The sequence below is a fragment of the Cnephaeus nilssonii genome (genome assembly GCF_951640355.1).
Source record: "Cnephaeus nilssonii genome assembly, chromosome: X".
NCBI lineage: Eukaryota > Metazoa > Chordata > Mammalia > Chiroptera > Vespertilionidae > Cnephaeus > Cnephaeus nilssonii.
Genome location: NC_137071.1, coordinates 86980222 through 87008110, shown reverse-complemented (window position 1 = coordinate 87008110; position 27889 = coordinate 86980222). Strand labels below are relative to the sequence as shown.

The 27889-nt window shown below is 39.4% G+C and overlaps 1 protein-coding gene and 1 pseudogene across 3 annotated transcripts in view; both read right to left on the bottom strand.

Annotated features, from left to right (window-relative positions):
- WDR44 (WD repeat domain 44) overlaps nt 1–27889 on the bottom strand; it is a 103864-nt gene that overhangs the window by 75493 nt on the left and 482 nt on the right. The window lies entirely within an intron of this gene.
- LOC307096033 (large ribosomal subunit protein uL30-like) lies at nt 523–27889 on the bottom strand (annotated as a pseudogene). Its single transcript has 4 exons — nt 27779–27889; nt 12658–12667; nt 4063–4148; nt 523–2759 (listed from the first exon to the last, which is right to left on the bottom strand). The product of its transcript is annotated as a large ribosomal subunit protein uL30-like (transcript).

Sequence of the window (27889 nt, the reverse complement as noted above, 5' to 3'; positions counted from 1 at the left end):
CTCCCCTGCAAGCCTGGTCCCCCCCAACTGCCCTCCCCTGCAGGCTTGGTCCCCACCCTGCGGGCCTGGTTTCCCCCAATTGCCTTCCCCTGCCAGCCTGATCTCGCCCCCAACGGCCCTCCCCTGCTGGCCTGATCGCCCCCAACTGCCCTCCTCTGCTGGCTGGATCTCGCCCCCAACTGCCCTTCCCTGCAGGCCTGGTTGCCCTTAACTGCCTCTGCCCGCCTGATCACCCCTAACTGCCCTCCCTGCTGGCCTGATCTTGCCCCCAACTGCCCTCCCCTGCAGGCCTGATCTCACCCCCAAGTGCCCTCCTCTGCCAGACAATTTGGTTCTGATTGGTCGGTTTCTATGCCAGTCAGTGTCAAAAGCTCCGCCTCCTAGGCAGCCACTGGCTCCTCACAGTTGACCCAGATTTGGTTCTGATTGGTCAGTTCCTATGCCAGTCAACATCTTCAGGCCTGATCATAGAGGTGGGGCTGATCAGCAGTCGCCCCAGGCTGCTGGCGAGCAGCTGAACTGCTGACCTCTGGGAGAGAGAGAGAGGTTTGGCTGCTGGTTGCCATTGCTGATCAGCTCCGCCTCTCTTTCTCTCCGAGAGGTCATGCTCACCTGCTGCACACGCAGCCTGGCATTCGATCCAGGCTGCTGGCAAGTGGGCTGAACTGCTGACCTCTGGAAGAGAGAGAGAGGCTTGGCTGCTGGGGAGGGAGACAGAAGCAGGGTCTGATCACCTTGCTTCTCTCTCCCGGCCTCGCCAGCAGCCACTGCCACTGCTGATCAGCCCCACCTCTCTCTCTCCGAGACATCAGCAGTTCAGCCCGTTCACCTGCTCCGTGCATAGCTTGGTGAACGGTTGAGCCTCCCGGTCGTTTCGGATGTGACAGACCCAGGGTTTTTATATATTAGGATTCTAAGTGCTGCTATGAATGAGCACCAAAGTAAAGGCAATTAGTGCTGCTTGGGTTGGACTAAACTAATTAAGTCAAAGGCTCTGAATCCTGATCTGCCTTTAACAACTACAATTAATGCCTAATTGATTTGGCACTACTAGGGAAAAGAATAATAAATATTCCATAAATTAAATTTCCAGAAATGAAACTTCTCTTTGAGTGCCAAACTTCTTAACGTATTTTAAATTCCAAATTTCAAAAGCAGGTTGTAAATAAGTACATTATAGGCTAACTCTTGCTGTTCAGTAATTTTTCCCCTTGAAAATACTTTCTTAAACAGAGGATATCAAATGGCCCCTTTCTTATTGACCCAGAATAAGTATCATGCTCAAATACTACACGATATTTTAATATTCTAATGACCTCCAGGGACCATAAGGTGCAGGAGACTTATTTATCTTCACACTACAGGACCCTAGGCTACTAAGCTTGGAGTGTCTGTGTTTTGCATCTTCTTCCTCTATTTGTGGTCACTTCTTACAACTGGCCATGTGCCCACTTTTAAGCTTTGCACCCCCCTCCATTTCTAATTTTTGCTTCTGATCTGCACTGAGCCAGGAAACCAGGTTTTTAAAAATGGAATTGCGAAGGAGACTAGACTGTGGGTGGTGAACACACAATACAACATATAGATAATGTATTATAGAATTGTATACTTGAAACCTATTTAATTAACCAATGTAACCCCAATAAATTCAATAAAATATTTTAAAATATATTTCCTTTTTAAGAAAACAAAAACAAAAATAAAAATGGAATTGCATGGTAAAGAATCCAGAGATTCTGAGTGAGGGTTTCCCCGTGAGAAATTTTGTACATTATTTTATTGTGGACTTTATGGTACTTTTTAATTTTTAATTTTTATTTTTTCAGAGGATGGTTTAAGTGATTACTTCTTTTTTTTTTTTTCAATTTTAAAGGACTCAGTTTATTAACTGACCAGATTACAAAAATAACCATGGTAGATACCTTAGTTCATTCTTCTAATAAGCCTATTGTTCTGGTCTTCACTGTTACCAGCATCTCTACCTTCTACAAAATGGGTGTGGTCTTTTTCTTCATCCTACCTCATGGAGAAGACAACTTGAAGGGCCACAGGAAGTTGTTTACTTCTTTGAAGCGCTTTCCAACAGTGTAGATCTCATGAATCAGATCTTCCATGCAGATGATGCCATATTTACCAAGAGATCGAGCAATCAGAGTTATCTGTCAGGGCAATTTGTTTTTGTTGACTTTGCCATAACCACGCTTGTAGATCAATTCATTTACTTACTTCAGGTTTGTGTAACCCCGTGCAATGTATGTCTCCAAAATCCTCAGCTTGTTAATTGAAGCCTTATTGAGCTTAACAAAGGTGCCGCTGAAGATCTGGCGAAGGCAAAGAAGCTGCAGCACCTTCCGGACCTTTGAGCTCACACCATTGATACCTCTAATGCTGATGACAAATGCTAATTTGGGTTCAGCAGGTACACAGAAGTTGCCAACTTCTCTTGCCATCCTAGCCATTTGAATCTCCTTTCTGTATATCTGCCTGTATTCCTTGTGATAGTGCTTAGCTTTTTCATAGATGAGCTTCCTCCTTGCCTTTCAATGCATCTTTTGGGCAAACTTCTTTCTCAGGTGCTTGATCTTCAGCTCTGTGAAATTCATTCGCTTTTTCTTGAGCGTTTCTGGCACAGCAGGAACCTTCTTCTTCTCTTCTGCACCCTCCACGGTTCCAGCCGGAAAACAGCTTAAGTGATTACTTATTTCCAATTGTATCAGAGGATCATTATTACCAAAGAAGTAGCAGCCAAATAAGTAGAGCTGTCAAAAATTCTAGGTATCTGCCGAAACCGGTTTGGCTCAGTGGATAGAGCGTCAGCCTGCGGACTGAAAGGTCCCAGGTTCGTTTCCGGTCAAGGGCATGTACCTTGGTTGCGGGCACATCCCCAGTAGAGGGTGTGCAAGAGGCAGCTGATTGATGTTTCTCTCTCATCGATGTTTCTAACTCTCTATCTCTCTCCCTTCCTCTCTGTAAAAAATCAATAAAATATATTTAAAAAAAAATTCTAGGTATCCCTACACAATCACTCAGCTCCTCTTTGTAACTCAGTCTCTAACTTCAAAGTAGAGATAACAACATTATATTATTCAGAGTGCTGCCTAAAGAAAACTACATTTATGCACTGCATAACTATGTTTCCACCAGTGTTCCTAATATATAATAAAGAGGTAATAGGCAAATTAACCCTCATGCCCTCACAAGATGGCTGCCTACGACCAGGCTGGCAGGGGGGTTAGTGAGGGACAACCAAACGACTGAACAAGCAGGCTGCGTGGGGCGACCAGGCCAGCAGAGGAGACAGTTGGGGGTGACCAGGCCAGCGGGGGGGGGGGGGGCAGTTGGGGGCAACCAGGCTGGTGGGGGGGCAGTTGGGGGCAACCAGGCCAGCGGGGGGGGGCAGTTGAGGGCAACCAGGCCAGCGGGGGGGGGGGGCAGTTAGGAGCGACCAGGCCAGCAGGCAGGGGCAGTTGGGGGCGACCTGGCCAGCAGGGGGGGGGGCAGTTAGAGGCGATCAGGCCAGCACACAAAGACAGTGAGGGGAAATCAGGCCAGTGAGGCGGGGGGGGGGGGGGGGGACAGTTAGGAGCGACCAGGCAGGCAGGTGAGCAATTAGGAGCCAGCGGTCCAGGATTGTGCCTAAACTGGCAGTCGGACATCCCCCAAGGGGTCCCAGATTGGAGAGGGGGCAGGCTGAGCTGAGGGGACCCACCCCCTGTGCACGAATTTCGTGCACTGGGCCTCTAGTAAGATTATAACAGAGCTGAAAATTTCCTATCATAAAGTCCTACCTAGCACAGTGCATTACTCACATTTGTGGTGATGCTGGTGTAAACAAACCTACTACACTGCCAGTCATATAAAGGCAGAGCACATACAATTACATACAGTACATATTCCTTGATAATGAGAATAAATGACTATATTACTAGTATATGTTAGTTACTATACTATAATTTTATCATTGTTTTAGAGTGTACTCTTTCTACTTGTAAAAAAAAGTTTGCTGCAAAACAGTATGCCTTATTATGCTGGCATCAACCTCTTACATGTTGTGTTTATTACCGCATCTCTTGATTGCATCATTTTCTCTTCTGTTTGATTTAGTCTCACGTTGTTTTGTACAATGACATGCTGTATAGGCTTGTAGCCTAGGAGCAATAGGCTATACCATATAGCCTAGATCTGTAATAGGCTATACCACCTAGATTTGTGTAAGTGTATTCTATGATGTTCCCACAATGATACAGTTGCCTGACAATGCATTTCTCAGAACATATCCTGTAGGTAAGTGGTGCATGACTCTATTCATGTTCAAGTTTGGGGACAGAAGATATAGGAGACCAGAGGTCCAGAAAATTAAGTTCTATTCTTGGCTTTCCCAACCAACAAGCTGCAAAACCCATAGGCAAGGTTTTTTACAGTTCCTGTAATTTTAGAAAATTTAATTTTAAGACCCTTGATTAGTTTGGAATGAAGATGTAATTTATACCATAATTAATGACCTAAATTTTATACCCTCTGATTTCCCCTAAAAATATGGACATAATCTAACACACACACACACACACACACACACACACACACACTCATAAATGTCCAGTAATGCTTTGATACATCTAGTTAACTAGAAGAATATTCCTTCAAAATATTCTGTAGATACTAAATTGAGCAATTAAATTCTTCCTTTTTACATGTTAAAGTGAGTAATTTTCCCATGAAAAAGTCCAAATGCCTACTTAAAACAGCTTTTAGTACATCCCACACAAGTGAAAAATAAAGCTTTAAGCACTGGTGGTATTCCATACTATAAATCAGGGGTGGGGAACCTTTTTTCTGCCAAGGGCCATTTGGGTATTTAGAACCTCATTCGCAGGCCATACAAAGTTGTCAACTTAAAAATTAGCCTGCTATATATTTGGTCAAACATTTAATTAACTCTCCCCTAATGGCTTGGCAGGGCCAGACCAAATGATTTCATGGGTCTTAAATGTCCACGGGCCAGACTTATTTCATCGTGCTTTAAATAAAACCTAACAAACCAAAATAAGAACTTGAAATGTTCATTTTTCCATTTCAAAAATTTTATCATATAGAATATTTTAAGAATATTTTGACACATTTAAATATCTGAAAAACAAAAAGTTTAAACAATAAATGTGCTTCTTACAAAGTTTAACATTTATTTATTTATTGATTTAAATCTTTATTGTTGAAAGTATTACATAGGTTCCCCTCAGGCCCTCACCACCCCATTGTTTGTGTCCATGGGTTATGCATATATGCATACAAGTTCATTGGTTGATCTCTTCCTACCTACTTTCCCCTGCCTTACCTCTGAGGTTCAACAGTCTGTTCATGCTTCTGTGATTCTGGGTCTATTTTTGATCATCAGTTTATTTGGTTCACTAGATTCCACATATGAGTGAGATCATGTGATACTTATCTTTCTCTGACTGGCTTATTTTGCTCAGCATAATATTCTCCAGGTCCATCCATGCTGTTGCAAAAGGTAAGAGTTCTTTAAAGGGCTAATCCTCTGCCCTGGCAGGTGTGGCTCAGTTGGTTGGAGCATCATCTAGTATACAAAAGGTCATAGATTCTATTCCCAGTCAGGGCACGTGCTCAGGTTGGGGTGTGATCCCCAATTTGGGCCATATTGGAGGCAATTAATTGATTTCTCTCTCTGTGTGTCTCTCTCATTCTTCTTTTTTTAAAAAAATTTTTATTGTTGAGATTATTACAGATGTCCTCTTTTTGCCTCCTATAGCTCCCCTCCACCCAGTTCCCACCCCACCCCAGGCCCCTGCCACCCTATTGTCTGTGTCCATAGGCACTGCATACATACATATAAGATCTTTGTCTAATCTCTTTCCACACTCCCCCCACCCCCTCCCTCTGAGAATTGTCAGTCTGTTCCATTTCCATGCCCCTGATTCTATTCCATTCACCAGTTTATTCTGTTCATCAGATTTTTAATTCATTTTATTTTTAGATTCACTTGTTGATATGTATTTGTTGTCACTTTGTTGTTCATATTTTTTTATCTTTACCTTTTTCTTCTTCATCCTCTTCTTAAAGAATACCCTTCAGCATTTCATATAATACTGGTTTGGTGGTGGTGAATTCCTTTAGCTTTTTCTTGTCTGTGAAGCTCTTTATCTGACCTTCAATTTTAAATGATAGCTTTGCGGGGTAGAGTAATCTTGGTTGTAGGTTCTTGCTATTCATCACTTTGAATATTTCTTGCCACTCCCTTCTGGCCTGCATAGTTTCTGTTGAGAAATCAGCTGACAGTTGTATGGGTACTCCTTTGTAGGTAACTTTTTTTTTCTTGCTCTTTTTAAGATTCTCTCTGTCTTTTGCGCTTGGCATTTTAATTATGATGTGTCTTGGTGTGGTCCTCTTTGGATTCCTCTTGTTTGGGGTTCTCTGCGCTTCCTGGACTTGTAAGTCTATTTCTTTCACTAGGTAGGGGAAGTTTTGTCATTATTTCTTCAAATAGGTTTTCAATATCTTGCTCTCTCTCTTCTTCTGGAACCACCATAATTCAGATGTTTGTACGCTTGAAGTTGTCCCAGAGGCTCCTTATACTATCTTCATATTTTTGGATTCTTTTTGCTCTTCTGGTTGGGTGTTTTTTCCTTCCTCATATTTCAAATCATTGACTTGATTCTTGGGATCCTCTAGTCTACTGTTGAATCCCTGTATATTATTCTTTATTTCAGTCAGTGTATGCTTAATTTCTGACTGGTCCTTTCCCATTTTTTTTGGCATTCTCACTAAGATCCTTGAAGGTCTCACTAAGTTCCTCGGAGGTTTCTAGAAGATTCTTGAGTAACCTTATAACTGTGGTTTTGAACTCTATATCCAGTAGTTTGCTTTCTTCCACTTCTTTCATTTGTGACATGTTTCTTTGTCTCTGCATTTTGGCTGCTTCCCTGTGTTTGTTTCTATGTATTGGGGAGCTGCTAAGTCTCCTTGAGTTGATAGAGTGGCCTTGTGTAGTAGGTGTCCAAGAGGGCCCAGTGGCTCAGCTTCCGCAATCACCTGAGGTGGACACTATTGGTGCACCCCTTTGTGGGCTGTGTGCACAGTCTTGTTGTAGTTGAGCCTTGATTGCTGTTGGTATCACTGGAATTGATCTCCAGGCCAACTGGCTGTACAGACCAGCTGCAACTACAGTGGGAGAGTTGCTGTGCAGGAGACACCCTTATGGGGCAGGACTTGCTTCAGTGGGGCTTTGGTGCTCACTGAGTCTGCCCCTTGAGTGTATTACTTATGAATGTGAAGAGCTGTAATCTGGTATGGTCTCACACTGACCACTGGGTACACTGGCTCTTGGATCTCCAAGGAGGTGCAAGTCAGTCACTGCCTGGGGCCACCCAGCAGGAGCTACAGAGAGATCTGCATATTCTTCCTCTTTGTATGGGGTTTGGAAGTGCCGAGACAAGGCCCAGCTGTGAAGCAAGGCAGGCTGGTGCTGGTGCCGGCCTTGGGCCTTTTATTGATAGTTTTGGGGTTCCCTGACCCAGCTACAGCTTGTTTGACCAGTTTTAGGCTGAGAAAGAACAGGCCATTCATATGCAAAAGCCACTGTGCACAGCTTGGATAGGGTTGTAAATTGGGTGGGGTGGGGTCTCAGGGAATCTCCAGGGCAGAGTGAACAGAAATGTCTGCTAGTCAGCCCTGCACTGGGGAGGTCCCAGCACAGGAACAATGACCGCTGCAAGCACCTCCTTCTGGAAGAAAGCCTCCCCTACGTTCTTGCCCAGATGCCAGACAGTCCAGTTTCTCCCGTATCAGTCTGGGTCCCCCAGAGCCTTGCTTGGCACTGGAGCTCAGAGCAAGCAGGAGGTTGTAAATTCAGTTCACGGTGCCGGCCTTTTAAGGGGAGCAGCTGGGTCTCTAGCAGCCTGTATGTCCACTCAGCCCCAATCCGCACTTGTTTTTACAGTCTGTAGTTCTTACTGTCAGTAGGGACTTCTTTCCCCAGCTCTGGAATCCTGGGCTGGTGGTCTGGGACTCCTTGCTCCTCCAGGTAGCCTCCGCAGAGGCTATCTCCCTCCAGATTAAAAAAGTGGCACACCCGGGTGCCGGACCAGCCTGTTCAGCGCCTCAGCACCTCCTTCCAGTCTCAATGCGCTTTCTTCTTTACCTCTCTAGTTGTAGTACTTCCACTCAGCCAGCTTTCCCGCGGTTCTGGATGATAGTTGTTCTGTATTTTAGTTGTAATATTGATGTGGTTGTGGGAGGCAGCAAGTACAGGTGTTTACCTATGCCGCCATCTTGGTTCTTCTCCTTCCCTTCTTCTCTCTCTCAAATCAATGAAAGTATGTCCTCAGGTAAGGATTTAAAAAATGGCAAGGCTTCCTTGATTCCCTAAATATATATATATATATATATATATATATATATATATATATATATATATATATATTCTACATATTAATACTAATTAAAAACACAGTAAATCTTTGATTTTCCAGCATAGTTTAGGAAATTGAAGAAAATGTCTATCAATGGTACTATTAAATTTAAACATGAAAAACAAGCGATTTCTGAAACAGTTTCAAAATAGTCTGCTTTAAGCCCTGGCCAGGTAGTTCAGCTGGTTAGAGTGTAGTCCTGATATGCCAAGGTTGTGGGTTCCATCTCTGGTCAGGGAACATACAAAAATCAATCAATGAATGCATAAATAAATGTAATAACAAACCAATGCTTCTCTCTCTCTCTCTCTCTCTCTCTCAAATCAATAATAAAAATTTATTGAGTCTGTTTTAAACAAATATTGGTTTTTAAAAAACAAAACAAAAAAACACTACATGGCTTATAAAAAAAAAAACACACTACATGGCTAAAATAATTTTTAGTGTGGTTTCCACACAGGTTTTGAAAATAAAAGCTATTTTCGGATTTGTACTTCAGTAGCTTTCAATACAGATTGAATATTTCAATTCATTATATCCTATTTTTATAAGAAAATTATTTTCACACAGTCACTACTTGAGTTTATACTAAGAAAACTCATGTTTGAATATAAAATAATGTGACAGATGCTTTCTCCAGTCCCTATTTATTTAGCATTTTAAATTATAGTTTTCCTTCTGCGGCTAGGGTATTTGTGTTCAATACCAAGGTATTTTAATATTTGCATAATATTCATTATTTTAAAATTCTACATAGCTTCAAAACATTGCTTTGGTGATTTTAAAGGATGGTATAGGAATTATTTTTCTTCTATAAACTCTGACCTGATCCAGTGATGAACTTTAGATACCTGAGACAAAAATACATCAGAATAATAAGGACATTACTCACAAAGGCAGGTGCTTAGTCACTGGGATTTGGATCTGATGACAATAACTGCAATTTACCCAAAAGTTGCCCACCAAGGTTCCATAGGAAGCAAAATATCAAATCTTTTTTTATATATACTTAATTTGTTTGCTTTAATTGGGTTTGTAAAAAGTTTCCAAATATTTAGGAATAGTTTGAAAATCAGTGCATTAGTTAATTCTAAATTTTCTGCTCCTTTAAGTCATCATAAGTCCACTTAAGTAGTTTACAAACCTTAATGCCAGATTTCACCCCCACATATTCTGATTCATTGCATTTTTCTGGGGATCCTGACATTTAAAAATATTCCCAGAGGATTTTATTATTTATTTATTTATTTTTTGGAGTTCAGAACTGTTTATTTTGTATTTTTTTTAAATTTCTTAATTGATTAAGACAAAATGTCAAATCTTTTATAAACTGATATAATACTGCAATCAATACAGTTTCAGTGAAAAGTACAAATATACCAGGTACACAACATTTTATTAACCCTCTTAGTTTGACTTTGGAATTTCCTAAACTTGACACTCTAATAAGGTAATATTGAGAACAGTATTCCTTTGCTTTTTGGAAACAAAACCAATCCAACAGAAATTACAAAGCAGTAGGCTATTTTTAAGAGATCTGGATGCAGCATAACTGTGGGGTTTTTGTCACAGGTGTTAGAAGTGAGCATGCTATCTATTGATGTTATCTAGCATTAAAGATATCCACTAATTCTTTTCAAAATCCTAAAAGGATTAAAAAAATCAGTCAGCAGGAAAGAATATTTTTTAGTGTTGAAGGAAACATAAGAATCATTTAGACCAACTATCTCATTTCACATGTGAAGAAAATGAGGCCAAGAAAGGCTAAATAAATCCATTCATTTAACATTTACCTATTGCTTACCATGTACCAGCACAGTGGTAGGTAGGTACTGGGTGTAAAGTAGTGAACAAAGCAGACATGATCCCTGACCTCCTAGATCAGTGATGGGCAACCTTTTGAGCTTGATGTGTCAAATTTCGCCAAAAAACTGAGCATAACTCGGGTAGTGTGTCACTTTGAGGAAAAAACATTATTTCGCAAATGTTTTATCCTCGGCATGTGGCCGCCTCAGCGGCCGCGTGTCATCAGAAATGGCTACGTGTGTCAGTGCTGACACGTGTGTCATAGGTTTGCCCTCACTGTCCTAGATCTTATGTTAAAATCGAAGGCAGAGTTAGGACTAGGATCCAAGTCTCTTTGCTGATTCTAATAACCCATGTAGCCTGTTGATTTACCCTAGTAATTCTAGTATATCTTTATGGTTTCACATGGTAGGTAACCAGTCAAGTGAAACTGGCCATTTATTAAAGCCCTGAGTATCTAAGAGTACCACCACAAATTTCCCAGGGAAGGCTTTGGGGTTCCAGAGACTGAAAGGGCAAGTTGACATCATCTGGAAGCAGAAGGGTTGTAAATTTAGCTACATAGTAAAAGAACATGAACTAGGATCAGGAGATTGGATTTTTAGTCTTGAATCTGCCCATAACAATATATATAACCATAAAAATATTTTGGGGTGGTTTTCCAACTTTTAATTATGGCTATTCCAAACATATACAAAATTAGTAGAATAATATTATGAACCCACATGTACAACATACTGACCATGCTCAATAATGGTCAATATCAATACCTCCCCACTTCTCTGTCAGATTATTTTGAAGCAAATCCCAGAAATTTTATTTTTACCTATTAAATTTCAGTATGTATCTAAAAATATTTCCCTTTTTAAGATTTAATCACAGTACTATTATCAAATTTAACAATTCCTTATTATACACAGTCAACATTTTCCCGATTGTTTAACTTTTTTGTTTATAGTTGGTTCATTTCAATCAATATCCAAATAAGATCAACACCAGTTGATATGTCTCTTTCAGTTCACAGGTTCCCCTTGATCTTTTATTTCTTACAGTTCATGTGTTGAGGAACTAGGATGTTTATTCTGAAGAAGATTTTTAGGGTAGTGAAACTATTCTGTATGATACTATAATGATGAATACATGTCATTATATATTTGTCTGAACCCATGGAATGTACACCACCAAGAGTGAACCCTAAGGTAAACTATGGACTTCGGGTGACTCTGATATATCAGTGTAGGTTCATCAAGTGTAACAAATGTACCATTCTGGTGGGGGATGTCAATAATGGGGGAGGCTATGCATGTGTGAGGGGGAGGGGGTGTACAAGAAATCTCTGTACCTTCCTTTCAATTTTTTGTGAACCTAAAACGGCTCTAAAAAATAGTCTTAAACAAACAAACAAACAAACACATTAGGTTGTTCATCCTGTAGAATTTCTCATGGTCTGAATTTTGTTGACTGCATCTCCATGGTGACATGCCATAAGAAATATTTTAAATGAAAACACAGAAGGAATTAGAGGGATGAAATGGACACATATCCAAGGAAAACAGCAAAAACCTATCATAACAGCATCAGGAAGACTGGTCTCAGAATGTGCTAGGATTTTTAAAAATTACTAGAGAAAATCTTTTCTTTAATTTATATTCAGAACAAGAACAAGAAAAAGAAAGTGTATATCTGCTTATATGTGAATAAATAGTATAATGTAAAATGTTGCTTCACTTCTTTTTCTTCCAATTAAAGATTACTGATAGTCAAACCATACAGGGAAAACCAAAGCATAAGAATGAGGAAACTGAATCCCAAAGCATTCAACGAGATAAAAGTACCTTGCTAATCTACATGAGTTCAGTTCTCTTGTGCCAGATAAATTATATCCCAGCATGCTCTAGGAATTTACAGAGCTCAATCCCTATGTAAAACCTCTGAAGAATCATAGAGAATGGAAGAGGGCGATAAGTAAAACACTCTAATAATCAACACTGGAAAGCAGGTAGATGCTACAAACTATAAACAGATTTGCTTGATGTCAATTCTAAGCAAAATTCTTTTTTAAAAAACACACGTTTTTATTGATTTTCTTAGAGAGGAAGGCAGAGAGAGAGAAACATGGATGTGAGAAACACTGATCAGCTACCTCCTGTATGCACCCCAACTGGTTCATAGGTTGACACTCAACCACTAAGCCACACTGGCCAGGCAGCCCTTTCCAATTTTAAACTCAAAGCTTCATCACTCAGGTGCTATAGCTTTAGGGTAATCAGGACTAAAAATTATGGTGCAAGTGCTTAAGTCTATTTTTATAAAGACCAATGAATTTCTGTGGTTTTAAAGAGCGAGATCCTATCTCTAGTTTGTCACCTTTAAGCTATAGACAGATACTCTGCCCTTTTGGGCTTGGTGTTTCTTTATCTCTTACCTGAGGTTATCTGAAAAAACAAACAAACAAACAAAAAACAAACACACTCTGTAAGCCTTCTGAGAATAGGGAGGAAGGAATGGGAGAGTAAACCTAACATTTGACATCTGGTTCATAGTCAACAAACTAGGAACTCAAAGACCTACCTCCTAAAATATACAAATAAAATTGAGTGATCTCACACTGAACATTTCCATCTCCTGATTTCTCATTATACTGGTTGAAAAGAATATACCAAAACAATTGGACAACACACAGAAAAATGAACTAACAAGATCTTCTTTATTTTTCTGTTAGTAAGAAGAGTAATTTTTTTAAGGCTCTGAGGAAGAAAGGTGGCTGGCTTTGAAGAAGCTTCTTGTCAGGTTGCAAAATGTTTGAAAGACTCCAAAAGAGGTTAAAAGGAGGGAATATGGAAGGAGGGAATACAGAATGAGTCAGCTAGAATAAATCTGGTGACTCAGGAAACATTTTTCTTATAGGAAGGTGACTACAAAGAGCTTAACAGAGAATGACCCTGTGGCCTGATTTTGTTTATAACCCCTTCTTTTTACCTTTGCCATCAGGAAAATATAAAAATAACATGAGCTTAAGCAGCACCTCAAGGAACTGAATTAAGCACAGCAAAGAACAGCTTGCCTGTACAAAGAAGGTGCTGAGATTCTAAGGCCCTTGAGGTGAACAGGATATGAGCAGATAACTTAGCCTTAGCCAGTCATTAAAGTAAGCAGGTAATTAAAGAGTTTTGCTTTCTAAAGGCCAGCAAGCTGAAATAGGAAGATCTAGTGTCAAACTAAGACCAATACAAAAATGCTAAATCTAAATTAGGAATCAGAAGGGTTCTGGTGCTCAGAAAAAACTGACATGAAGATTTTCCCCCTGCTTCGGCCAGGCAGATAAAAAAAAAAAAAACCCCAAACCAAACCAAATCCCACAAAAAATAAAAATGGTTCAAATTTGGAGAACAAAATACTATTTTATTTTATTTTTTCCCATTCATTTTTTAGAGAAAGAAGAATGGAGAGGGAGAGAGAGAGAAATATCGATGTGCAAGACACATCGATTGGTTGCCTCCTGCATGCCGGGAACCTGCAGCCAAGGTACGTGCCCTTGACCAGAATCAAACCTGGGACCCTTCAGTCTGCGGGTCGACACTCTATCCAAACTGCCTAGGGTGATACTATTTTATTTTTAAAATCTTGCTCTAAGTACATAGTTCTTAAAATTTGGTATGCAGTATTATTCATTGGAACGGAAATGCATATACTAATTTTATTAATTAGTTAGAATTGCAAGTTTTCTAGACTATATGCTAAGGGAAGAAACCACCCATAGAAAGTGGGGAGTCAAGCAGCACCTACAATCTAATAACAGTACTCAAAGAAATTAGATCTGAGAGAAAATCATCTGCTGGCTTTTCAAACTCAAATCATTTGTGACAGTACAACACCCATTCTCATAGCCCTATTTAAGCTGGGGTTATACCAACAGTGACAATCCCAACTGAACCTGAAAAGTCTAGGAAGAGCAAGAAAAATAAGTGCTAGGCAATCTTATTTTCCTAGAACAACCTAAAATGGCATGTTTTAACTGGGCAATCAAAAAAATAGGAATCATGCCCTGGCTAGGTAGCTCAGTTGGTTGTAATGTCATCCCAATGTGTCAGAGTTGCGGGTTTGATTCTGGGTCAGGGCACATATAGGAATCAACCAATGAATGCATAGATAGGTGGAACAATTAATTGATGTTTCTTGGGTGGCAGAGGAGAGGTCAATGGGGGAAACAGGAGACTCATGTAATACTTTAAACAATAAAGAAATTAAATGGAAAAAAAAACTGATGTTTCTCTCTTTCCCTCAAAAAAAAAAATCATTAAAAAAAATAAAGGAATCTGCCTGGCTGGTGAGCTCAATAGTGGAGCTTTTACCTATGAACCAGGGCACATGCCCGGGTTTCGGTCTTGGTCCCCAGTGGGTGTACAGGGGCAGCCAATCAATGATTTTCTCTCATCACTGATGTTTCTATCTCTCTCTTCCTCTCCCTTCCTCTCTGGGGCCAGTAAAAATATATCCTATATAATAAAGAGGGAATATGCAAATTGACCATCACTCTGCCACAAAGATATTGGCGCCCACAGCAGAGGTGTGTGTGTGTGTGTGTGTGTGTGTGTGTGTGTGTCTGTAACACAAGATGGCTGCACCCACAGGGGAGGCCAAGTTCCCCTAACGAGCCTTAACGAGCAATCAGCAGGGACCTGAGGCTGTGCCCCCACCCCACCCCTGTGGGGCTTGACAAGGGACCTCAGGTAATGCCCCCTACCCAGCAGGGCTTGATGGGGGACCTCAGGCTGCGCCCCCCACCCCCGGCGCTAGGCTGGGGGACCTGAGGCCGTGCCCCCCCACCCGACGGGGCTTAACGGGGGACTTCAAGGTGCACCCCTGCCCTGGTGCTGGGCCGAGGGACCTCAGGCTGCCCCCCCGCCCCAGCGCCAGGCCGGGGGACCTCAGGCCATGCCCCCCTCCCGGCGGGGCTTGACAGGGGACCTCAGGCTGTGCCCCCCTGCCTGGCGGGGCTTGATGGGGGACCTCAAGGTGTGCCCCCCCGCCCCAATGCTGGGCCAGGGGACCTCAGGCTGCTCCCCTTGCCCCGGGCCAGAGGACCTGAGGCTGCACCCCCCTCCCGGCGGGGCTTGACAGGGGACCTGAGGCTGTGCCACCCTCCTGGAGCCGGGCTGGGGACCTCAAGGCACGCCCCCCCGCCCTGCCCCAGGCTGGGGGACCTCAGGCCGTGCCCACTGCCCCGGCGGGGCTTGATAAGGGTGGGACTGGCTGGGACTGGATCTAGCCAAATGGGGGGGGGGCGGCCGGGTCTGGGTCTTGCGCAATTTTGGGGCACACGTGGGTGGGCAGGGACTTGACTCTGGGTCCCGTAGTGCGCCCCAGACTCTGACAGAAGGAAGATTTTTATATACCATATTTTCTAGCGTATAAGACGACTTTTTAACCCAGGAAAATCTTTTCAAAAGTCGGGGGTTGTCTTATACGCCAGGTGTCATCTTATAGGGTGGGTATATCCCAACTCTATATTTTAACTGGAAAAGTTGGGGGTCGTCTTATACGCCGGAAAATACGGTACATTTTACTAATTTTCTTTCATCTCTGACCCTTCTATTTTAGAGAAAGGGCAAATAGCAATATTAAAATATTTCCTCTAATTAACCCCCTTTTAATGTGCACGAATTTCGTGCACCGGGTCACTAGTTTAAAAAAACAACAATAAATAAAATAAAAAAATTATAATAAAAATTGCAACAGAAACAGACAACTCAATATATGACTGTCTTTAGAAGTCAGTACTAATGCAATCATACTAAATCACATTGTAATTTACTTTTAACCCTTTGCACTTGCTTTTTTCTCGATTCCTTTATTCTACTCAGGATTTAATTTTTTAAATACCCCAGATTTTACAAAGCACGGCAGTAGAATAAAAAACTGGAGTTTCTTTTCATACAAACTTATTTATTTGGATTTTTTAATATTTCAAATTATTGATACAGTCAAAGAGTATAAAAATAGCTGCTACTGATGCTAACCGTGTCGAGTCACACTTGACATCCGAGTGCAAAAGGTTAAAAGTAAACAATCAAGTTGTTGAGTTAAAAGCCAATATTACAAAAGCTAATGTGCTAATATGACTTTGTAAGTTATGTAAAACATCCAATGCTGTACTAATTTTTAAAAGTAAATGCTAATAACTTTATATAGGCTACCCTATGTAAAAATTAGAGCTCTAAAGAACCTGTCACACCCATTTCTTAAAACAGTTAAATAAACCAATTCTATTATTCTTTACTTTTCTTATTCTGAGTTTACTGCTCAGCACGAAAGATGGGCAGAGAAATGAAAATCAAACCAAATCATTTATTTTGTTTTTTAAATTAAAAATTTTTTACTGTTATCTGGTGCAAGGTTTGATGGGAAAGGTAGTTTTAAACTAATGACTGAATTGAATAGTAGAAAATTGAAATGTTTCAGTAAGATTTAATATTAAGCACTTTACTGTATAAATTCTATTTATGTGCTTTATGTATTTGAATTTCTACTTCTGCATTCTTTAATAAAATATGTATTAAAGATTTGATGATAAATATATTTTTAAATGTTTTTATATCAGAGAGAGAAACACTGCTGAGAGAGAAGCATCGATCAGCTGCGTCCTGCACCACTCCCCACCCACCCACTGAGGATTGAGCCTGCAACCTGGGCATGGGGCTTGATGGGGAATCGAATCAGAGACCTCCTGGTATATGGGAAGACACTTAACTGAGCCACACTGGCCAGGCATATTTGATAAATAGTTTAGAAAAATCTCAAATTACCTAGAATGCCTACATACATAAAACATTCTGTAGGCCAAATTTATTGTTTATTATAAAAAAGATTATTCAATCTTATTTACATGTTAAAGAGTAATTACTGGTGTAATTTTTCTATTGCCTAGCTAGTAAAAATGCATTTTCCCTATTAATCTGACAGCCAATAGAGGTTTGATTAGGTGGAAAATATTAATAACTACCACATGCATTCATTGTGGCTGCTAGAAAATACTATTGAGGGGAAGAAAAAAGAAAAACATTGTGTTTCCAATTAGTGGCTTGTAGCCAAAATATGATTCAGAGTTATACCAAAAAACCCAAAAAACTCCCCCCCAAAACTGAAACACCAAATACTGTGGCCTAAGTAAACAACTGACAACAATCTATAAAACAACTACAGAAAAAAATCTGTGATCAAGACTTTTTGATGAGGCACAAAAGCCCAAATCAGCAGTGGCTTACCTCTTGAGGGATTTTCCCTTAGGGAAAATCAGTTAGCAGTGTCTGGGATTTCAGCTCTTTCAGTAGCAAGGTTATTTTCTGACCTAGCTACCATAACATAATGAATTCTGTCAAAGCTTAGAAAGAAGAGCGTAAGAATATTGTGTTCATTATTTTAAACAGTAAATTATATATTCCTAAATGGCGGATGAGTTAGCCTCATCATTCCAATAATTCACATGTAAAATACAGCATCATAAATGTTTATAGTTTACAAAAGGAAAGTAGGAAAGAACCTAATGTTTTACATCTCCATTTAAAACCATAATTAGTGAAGTTCTACTTTTGCTGGCTGTTCCTTATCCATCTTGAGCTAACTTTTCTTATTTGTAAAATTAGGAAAATTGTTCTACCTGTGTCACAAAAATTGTCCTTCAGAACAGAACTACAGGATGATCAGAAGAGGTAATGTGAGTAAAAGTACTTTGGAAACTAAAGCCCAACTTTATTTGACAGTATGGCATTATCATTCTTTACATGTAACAACATGTAGGACTATAATATCTTTCTTACTGTGAACACATTTATCACTGGGGGAAAAAAGTTGGTAACAAGGAATTGATATGACTGCAGGATAACTGGCAACAGGTTTCACTGTTGTTGTTTTTAAAAATTAAATTTATTGGGGGTGAAATTGATTAATACAAGGCTTAACTGTTAACATTTAATATTTGCTGAGTACAGGATGTCCCAAAGTTACAAAGGTCCCATAAATATAAATCCAAACTACTGTCCTTGCCTCAGCCCCTATTTCCTCCCTCTTCACTTTGATAGGAACTGGTGGTGCCATAGGGCAGGGATGGGGAATGTTTGGCCTGTGGGCTGTATAAGGCCCATGAAATCATTTGCCCCTGCCAAGGCATTAGGGGAGAGTTAATTAAATGTTTGACCAAATATAGCAGGCTAATTTTAAGTTGATAATTTTGTATGGCCTGAGAATGATGTTATAAATATTCAAATGGCTCTTGTCAGAACAAGGGTTCCCCACCCCTGCCATACAGCCTGCTTGCCTACGCACCATTTCTATCGCCACTTAAATCTTTTTTCTGCCACTGAAACCCTTTGTCACTATTAGACATCAACTGTGGACATCTCTATGCTGGGAAATAAGGCAAAGGTTAAAAGTCAACAGTCAAGAGCTATGTCCTGGGACAAACAGGGATAGTAAAGTTCACTTATAGGAAAAAAGACTGATCTCAGTCATTAGCCTTAATCTCTAAAGCCAATCCAATAAAGATAAAACACCAATTCCAAATATTGACAAACCTACTTTCACTCACAAAGGTACTAGTTTTATCAAGCTACCTATTCATTCTGCTTACCTATCTTCCACTAACCCAATAACCTACCCCTACCTGTGATGCTAACCAATCCCACTTACTAATGCATGCACTATATCCAATTTAATGGATCTTTCCCTTACTCTCCCAAAGACCCACATATTATATTTATTTACTGATTGATTGGTTGATTTAAAAAATGTTTTTATTGATTTCAGAGAGAGGAAGGGCGAGAGATAGAAACATCAATGATGAGAGAGAATCATCGATCAGCTGCCTACTACACGCCCCCTACTGGAGATGGAGCTTGCAACCTGGCATGTGTCCTGACCAGGAATCGAACCATGACCTCTGGGTTCATAGGTTGATGCTCAACCATTGGGAAACAATGGCCGGGCCTATCCATTATATTCAATCTAGGGGTGGGGAATATCCAGACCACAGTATAAGGACTGTGAAATCATTTAGTCTGGCCCTCCCAAGGCATTAGGAGTTAATTAAATGTTTGATCAAATATAGCAGGCTAATTTTTAAGTTGATAATTTTGTATGGCCTGTGAATGATGTTATAAATATCCAAATGGCCCTTGGCAGAAAAAAGGCTCCCCACTCCTGATTTAAACCATCACTGTTACTTCTCAGATGTAAGGGACAATAAGTTATGTTAGAAAATCTCTGTACTAATGACATTGATTAGATAGGAAGGAGAAAGCTGGAGGTGAATGGGGTGGAAATGGGGCTGGGGAAAACGTTCAAACCATCTGCTATATCAATTTGACATGGGTAGATAAGCATATTTTAAAATAGAGCTTTTAAAAACACATCCAAATTGTTAATTCTACTGCTAATAACCAGAAAGATGATTCCCTCAGTCTTTCAATTTAAATAAAAACTTTCAGGAACAAATTTAAAAGAGGACTATGGATATTAAGTCATCCATCCCTAGTGTTTCCAATTCAAAAGCAAAGACAGAAAGAGCACTCCCACCGCTTCTCTTTGCCTACTTAGTAACCAGGATGTCTGCTTCTGAGAAAGTGAGTTTGAATAAAGCTCTACATTCTATTTATTAGTTCTCTAGAAAGCTTGACCTGTGGTTCATAAGAATGTCCGTGGTTCAATGTGTTGGTACCAGAATAATCTATTACGATTAGTAGTGGTCAAGTAGGTCTTATAGAGGTATGGCTTGCACTGTTACAGGCTGCCTACTGGAAAATATTGTTAAAGTTTTTTGTTAGAAGTTACCAAAAATTTTATGCTTCACTCTTGGCCTTTCTTTTCTTAAAACGTTTTATCGTCCCCCACCCCCAACCCCCGCTTCCTCTTAAAAATTTTAAGGATTAGGGCCCTGTGGAAAAAGTAAATTATTTTCTGCTTTTAAGACTATTTGTGCAATTAAAATAAAGTTCTCATTGGGGCATTATCAGAATTTAACCACTGTCTTGAATAGGATACACTAGTCTTACAATGAAACCATTCAAATCACAATTTTAATACAAATTCAAGGCAGGAATTTAATTTAATCATTTATGAAGTTACAAGCTTACCACATAATCTTCTAATTCAGAAATATAAACACTTTTTGAAAAGCACACACAATGTCTTAAGACTAAATTTCTGATTAAAAAAAACATTACTTATTGTTATATAAGAATATGGGTAATGAAATCTACTAAATTATTAACAGATTAACCACCTTCAATTCTGTTAAACCAAGAGATTAATTGTGCATATTTACAAGTTATTACTACAATATATAATATTAATAAGCATGAGCACCCAAAACAAACACTAACACAAACACTGATATATAAACTAATATATCTTATTTCTTCAATAGCCTTAGTTTTAGGAAGACAACTAAACACTTATAATTTAAAACTAATTTAATTATATGAATTCTGAAGTTTTGATAAAAAATATGTATTTGTTAATTAAATAGAAAGACTTATAATAAAGACCTATATAACTATTCAGTCTTTATTTTTCTTTTCCTGTTTATTCAAAGGCTGCAAAAGAAAGATAACCTTTCCTATTAAATTTCTAAACAGTTTTCCCAAATTCAAATGAATAAATCTAAAGGCCAAACATTCTTTCTATAACCTACAGAAATAATTTTTGTTAGAAGCCATATTATTTATTAGGTGGTTGCTGATGAATCAAGGTGCTTTTAAGTCACTTCAGGTAGTTAGTGATGGTCTGGAGTCTAAATCACATCTGCACATATATTTCTTAAATGGTCTCTCTTTGATCTTTAAATTTATTCTCCTTGATATTACAAAGGGGCAGCCATTGAATCCGAGACAATGACTAAGAATGGAACTGAGCAAATTAGTATGGGGAAATTGTTGCTTAAATGTGTCCTTGCTAAATTCTGTATATTTAAAATGTTTGGAGACAAAAAGGGTTTGTGAACCTAAAACCAACCGACCCTGATGGAATGCCAAACTGTAAATTGCCAGACAGCTGCAGCTGGTAATAAAATGCTAAGACCTGAAGAGCTATAGCAGAACCTGATTATATGGTAATCCTAATATCTGAGAGAAGGCAAAAGAGCTAGAAGAATAACTGATAGGCTGGTAGCTATAGTAACCAAGATAAATTTGTATACTGACTGGGGAAAAACATTAGGGTTGCCATCAGGTATGAGGCCCACATTATGTCTTATGTGCTTTTTCCTCAATTTTGAATCATGAAATGACAGACTAACACAAAGACTGTTCAATTTGAAATAAGAAAATGAATAGGGCTCTGCTCTGAAGAGTAAGGAAAGCACCCAATTAAAGGTTTAGCTGGTTAGCAGAATAACATCCAACATCTAGAGGGGAACAGACCTTATGAAAGTTGGTAGAAATGAGCTTAGCTCTGGGTAGAAAACAGAAATGTAAGTTAATTATCAATTCCAGTTAAACATCAGAAAGACATCATAAAGCACCTGCAGTTTTTATTACTTTAAATTTTGTTTGAAGTATTTCTTTGGGCTATTAATTATTAATCTCTTACAGAAAGGTTTATTTAATTCACTGTGTTGCTACATATCTAAAATAGTACTAAATGGTGTGATTTGCCATATCTCAGTTATCCATGCCCCAGGGAGCAGCCTTATAACCTGCTCTCTAAAGTCTGTAGGGCTACCTTCACCACCTTCACCTCCATCCATCACCACCACCCTCATGATCACACACTTCCCTCCACCCATACTACCCCAGGAAGTAATTACTAGAATTGCAGGCAGAGAATGAGAGAAAAAAACAAAACACACCTCATTAAGGGGCTTCCCTGGCAAATTCACCTGACTTTGTCCAAGTTAAAACAATGAACTGAAGAGAACACACAGAGTTCTGTGTAATGTATATGTTACAAAATAAGTCTCAAATACCAACAACTGGAAATTATTTTCTGTTCTGTAGGATCACCAGTGTACTGTCGATATCCTAGATCTATCTAGGTTTTTAACATTTTAAAAATAAAATTTTATCTACCCTACTTTATGCAGATTATCACAAGAACAGGATAAAGTTTTTAGTTTATAGAAGTTTGTACAGATTCAAAGTGAGCCCCCAAACTACAGAGATACTACCATTGTCCTATCTCTATCAGTGACCATTTGACAACTGGAGGCCACTAAATTTATAACTTGAATTTACTAATTAATATGTAGGTTTTCTCTCACTTCAATATGATGTTACCTGGGTGTAATAAAACAGCATTTACAAATATATTCCTATCAATCCACATAGCCAACAGCAATAAAATATAATCTATGATTAAATATCAACTCATGAACAGCCATTTAAAAAATATATTTTTTTATTAATTTCAGAGAGAAAGGGAGAGGGAGACAGATAGAAACACCAGTGATGAGAATCATCGATGGGCTGCCTCCTGCACGCCCCCTACTGGGGATCGAGCCCGCAAACCAGGCATATGCCCTTGACTGGAAAGGAACCTGCGACTCCTTCAGTCTGCAGGCCGACACTGAGCCAAGCAGGCTAGGGCTGAACAGCCATTTTTTTAAGGAATCTTTCCACAAATAACCCTTAGCCACAAGTAATTTTTATTAAAACTTGTATCAATTTTCAATTCAGAGAGAAATGTTTATGATGCCCAAGTAAAGTGAGAAGCTGTTTTCACCAAAGGAAGCTCTGCAACTTTTTGGTGTGTTTTTTTTTGGGGATAAATTCTTCAGGACAGTTTGATCTCAGTTCTTACGGTTTGAAAATCAAGATTTCACTACTACTCCAATCTACAAAGATAGACTGCAGTTGACACTAACTAGATTGCTAAAAATAAAATGAAATAAGTAACCACCACTGTTCCTAGATCAGCTATTCTGTAATCTTTGTTCATCCTGACCTGGAGAAAATTAGTGGGCAAAATTCAAGATCCTAGAACAATGTCTTCTGACAGCAAGGTATGAAAAAACAGAATCTCAGTAGATGAGAGTAAACCATCTTAAGAGCCCTGCTAATAGGGTAAATGCCAAAAACCTACAGCAGGAATACTCAGCAAGCAATACTTTCCCTCCTTCCACAGACAAGGCAACATGGAATAAATGAGCAACCAGGAGACTGGAGTTCTAGTTCCCAGTCTGCCACTAATCAGCAATGTGTCACTTCCCTTCTCTGAGCCTAGATTTCTTCCAGTTAAATGGGAGGCCTGGATTAAATGATCTACCAGTCTCCCTACTCTAAATATGTTACCATTCTATCCTTCCTTCCAACACCTCAAAATATTTTGGTTGCCATGAAAAATGAATTTTAAATAAATGATCTCACTCATTTATGGAAAATAAAGAGCATTATAACCTAATGAACAAAAAAATAGACACAGAGGCAGTAAAGCACCGAACAGTCTGTCAAATTACAGCGGGAAGGCTGGGGAGTGTTGAGGAGGGGGGGAAAGAGGTCAACCAAAGGACTTGTATGCATGCATATAAGCGCAAGCAATGGACACAAAACACTGAGGGGGTGGGATGAGGGCATGTGACAGGGGGTAGTGGAGGCTGGGGGAAGGTCTATGGGGGAAAAAAAGGATATATATGTACTACTATATGTAATACTTTAAATAATAAAATAAAATTTAAAAAAAGAATGCTCAAAATGTCACATTTATTTTTATAACATGATGTTCTCAGTGCCAGCCTTTAGTATGCATATATATAATCCACAAATTAGCAGGAACATTCATCTCATATAGAATTTACCCAGTAAATCTTTAATTTGAAATCTACAGGTTTTGCATCATGTCTCAATAACATCAAGTTTGTTCAATTAAAAACTAAAATAAAATCATAGAAAGATTTCCCAAGAACAGAAGTTTATCAATAAAAGCACATTATTAAACCTCAATATGACAGACTTTTACAGTTGGAAGGGTTCTCAGAATCTCCTCAATTTAAAGATGAGGAAATGAAATGACTCACAGTCCAGGGCTTTTTTTCTACTATACCACACTTCCTCCTCCCCTTCCTGCTTTATCAAAAGACAGCATGGTAGCAGAAAAAACAACACTAGACTGAAACTAATCTGATTATAGTCCTAACTCTGTTACTGATTTGCCGTGGCACCTTGGACAAGTCACTTTCCCTTACCAAAAATAGATCCAGAGACAGAGAAACATCGATCAGACCATTAAACCTCAGTGGGCTTTGGTTTTCATAACATTTTATATGGAGTTTAACTAGATGTCCCTTCTAGCTGTAGCACACCATGACCTTATAAAATTCCTATCTGACAAAACAAAATACACATTCCTGAAAGAGAAAGTGGAAACTTCTAGCCAAGAGAACTGAAAAGTTTGGGTTGCTGGTTTTAAATAGATGCATCAGTTCAATTCAGCAAGTTGGTCCTGAAGCATTTTACTTCAGAATTCTATCCAACGTGTGTGTGTGTGTGTGCGCGCGCGCGCGCGATAGCATTAGAAAAATATACTAAAGTAGGAGTCTAGAGAATTGGTTTCAAATTCCAGCTCTGTCACAAGTGTTGCCTCCTAGGCCAATTCATTAACCTCTTTGAGCCTAAGGTTCCTCACATATAAAAATGGAGACAAGAATAAGAAAAGATGACCTAAAGTATCAACCAAAATAAAGCATTATAAATGTGGTATATATTGCAAGCTGATCAAGTGGAGATGATCTGCCACTGTGGAAAAGTAGGCTGCATTGGAATAAAAAGTTTCCCTATTAAAAAATGGGCTGATTTTTAACTTATTAAATTTGCTTTCAAAGAGTAGAATGAAGCTGAAAATACCATTGGAGGAGAATAGGAAAAAAAAAACAATTTTAGGAAATGGATTATGTATTTGGATTCCATTAATTAAAAAAAATGAAATAACTGTTCACTCAGTTGACTACAAATTTGGTGAAATGGTCTGTGTACTCTAGAACCGTGGTCGGCAAACTGCGGCTCACGAGCCACATGCGGCTCTTTGGCCCCTTGAGTGTGTCTCTTTCACAAAATACCACGGCCTGGGCGAGTCTATTTTGAAGAAGTGGCATTAGAAGAAGTTTAAGTTTAAAAAATTTGGCTCTCAAAAGAAATTTCAATCGTTGTACTGTTGATATTTGGCTCTGTTGACTAATGAGTTTGCCGACCACTGCTCTAGAACATACAATAGAAAGAAGCATTTATTTTTTATTTTTTTTAAATCCCAACCTGAGGATATGTTTTTCCTGATTTAGAGAGAGAGGAAGGTAGAGGAAAAAACATCAATGTGAGAGAGAAACATTGATCGGTTGCCTCGCATATGCACACCAGGACAGAGGATTGAACCCCCAAACTTCGTATGTGCCCTGACCAGGAATCAAACCCCTGACCTTTTGGTATATCGGGCAATGCTCAAACAACAAGCCACACTGGCCAGGGTGCAAGAAACATTTTTTAAGTGCCCAAACTCAGTCTGTTAACCTCTTACAGTTTGTATGGTGTGCTACTTTGGTTCACATTAAAGGACAGAAGATATTCTGATGACCAGGTATCTAGTGACCCCATCTGTTTTCACAGATCAAGATTTCTCACTGCATTTCTAGGTCTCCTCACAGTACCTTATGCAAATGAAAAAACTTGTCACAAAGGATAGAGAATATGTTAATTATGCCAACCTTTTGCTATCCAGGCAGTACTGTTAGTTCTTTTCAGATGCAGTTCTCCAGGTGAGTCTAATTCTCTTCCAAATCCCCCGACTATTACAGGATGAAGTCATGAAATTGAGACTGACATAGTTTTATCCATAGGGCTCAACAGGCTAAACATTTGGGCAGGTTAGAGTTAAAATTAGAACACTGGGTCCCAAGAGAGGCGTTTTTACTTTTCACCTAGTATCAAAGGATCAAAGAGCTTGAGAAGCTATATTGTCCCATGAGGGAAGAAATGACTCTATCAATTCTATCAAAATGACTCATCGGTTTAGACAAGTTAAATAGCTCCAAGTTCTGCATACTTCCTCCCAAAGTAAGCACTGTATGAAGTTAATTTTGCTATTTCCAAGAAAGGAAGGAGAAGGGAATAAACATTTGAGTTCTTTCTCTGTGCCAGGTGCTGGACTTGGCAGTTTACACAGGTGCCAATATGACTGTCCTTCGAAATTAATGTTTTGTTCAAAGAACCACTATTAACACAGTTCTAAATTGATTACAATCCTATACAACAATTGTTATTTTCCTCCCCATTCCACACATACATAAGTACTAAAGAATTAGGTTTCATTTAAACTGAACTGAAAGTTCATTACTTTGAGGAGGAAACCACAAAAATAAAATTTAATTTCAAGGGGATCCAATGTATTTGGAAATCCAAATGTATTTTCTATCCTCTACCATTTAGCTATTAACTTGTTTCAGATACTGAATTTGAAGGAGATTCAGTGAAATCTCAAGATTGGCCATTCCCACCCCCAAATCCCCTCTTAGTGATATGAAGACGGTATGAAAAAGGTTGGTGGAAACACACACATCAGGATTTACCTATGTACATTCTTTGACTTTATTGCTGTAATTTTTTTGGGAATACATTATATATTAGGTTTTAAAATGACTTCTAGAATGTAAGGATAACTCTGCTTGCATCAAACAAGGTCTTTCTTCCAAGGGAGTAAGCTTGAAAATTGATGGCAGTTGACCATATTAGTGCCTTACAATTATATACAAATTTTACCAATTCTCAAGTTCTTACACCATGAACATATATATTTTACTGCCTCTAGTCCCACACAAGTCCGTAAAAGAGTTTGGCAAAATCTCTATAAATATTATTCCAACTTTGAATAGAGGAGGAGTGGGTAAATAAAAGTCCTAGTCAAGGGAAGCATTCCAACTACTGTACTTCCTACTCAGAATCTCCCATATTAATCACCACTAAAACATCTTGCAGAATTAGATAAAAAGCACAAAGCTGTGGCTCTCCTTCCAACCACCAGATTACTCAGCACTTGTTTGTATCTCTGTAGTCTGTTGTATACATTTATGTGCGGCTACCTTTTAAGACTGCATTCTCCCTAATGGTAAAGGACATTCAATTTCCTTTGCCTCACGGCAAGGTGGCATTTTAATGAAACACTGTTGATCTAGAATACATCAGCTAGAGGACTTTCCTAAGTAAACACCCAACCCTTTTCGCCACTCCTTTTCTTTCTGTGCAAGGAAAAGAGGATGGTAAATCAGGAGAGTTACAGCTACCTCTAAAATAGGTAAGTTAGCGGCAAAAGAAAGAAAAAAAAAGGGAAATGTAATTTCTCCTGTTACTGCTCCTTTAATCTATGGAAATCCAAGGCCAAACGGATGTTTCAAAGGTAAGCTCTGAACCCCACAAACACAAATCACCGGCTCTCCGGCTTTCAGGCACGTCAGCTGTTCCACCTCGCAGAAAGCTGGGCAAGAAGAGAAAGGGGTTCTCTTGGAGCCCCAGAGGTCTCTCACCAGCGAAAGGAAGGGGTTTGCCCAAGGTGGGCGATCCCCCATCCCAACTCACTGAAGTGCTGGAGACAGGAGCAGCGGTGGTGGACACGGCGGGACCAGCGAGGGGTGAAGAGGGACGGCACAGGGGAAGCCGGGTGACCGTGACGCCCGGCTTCTGGGCCAT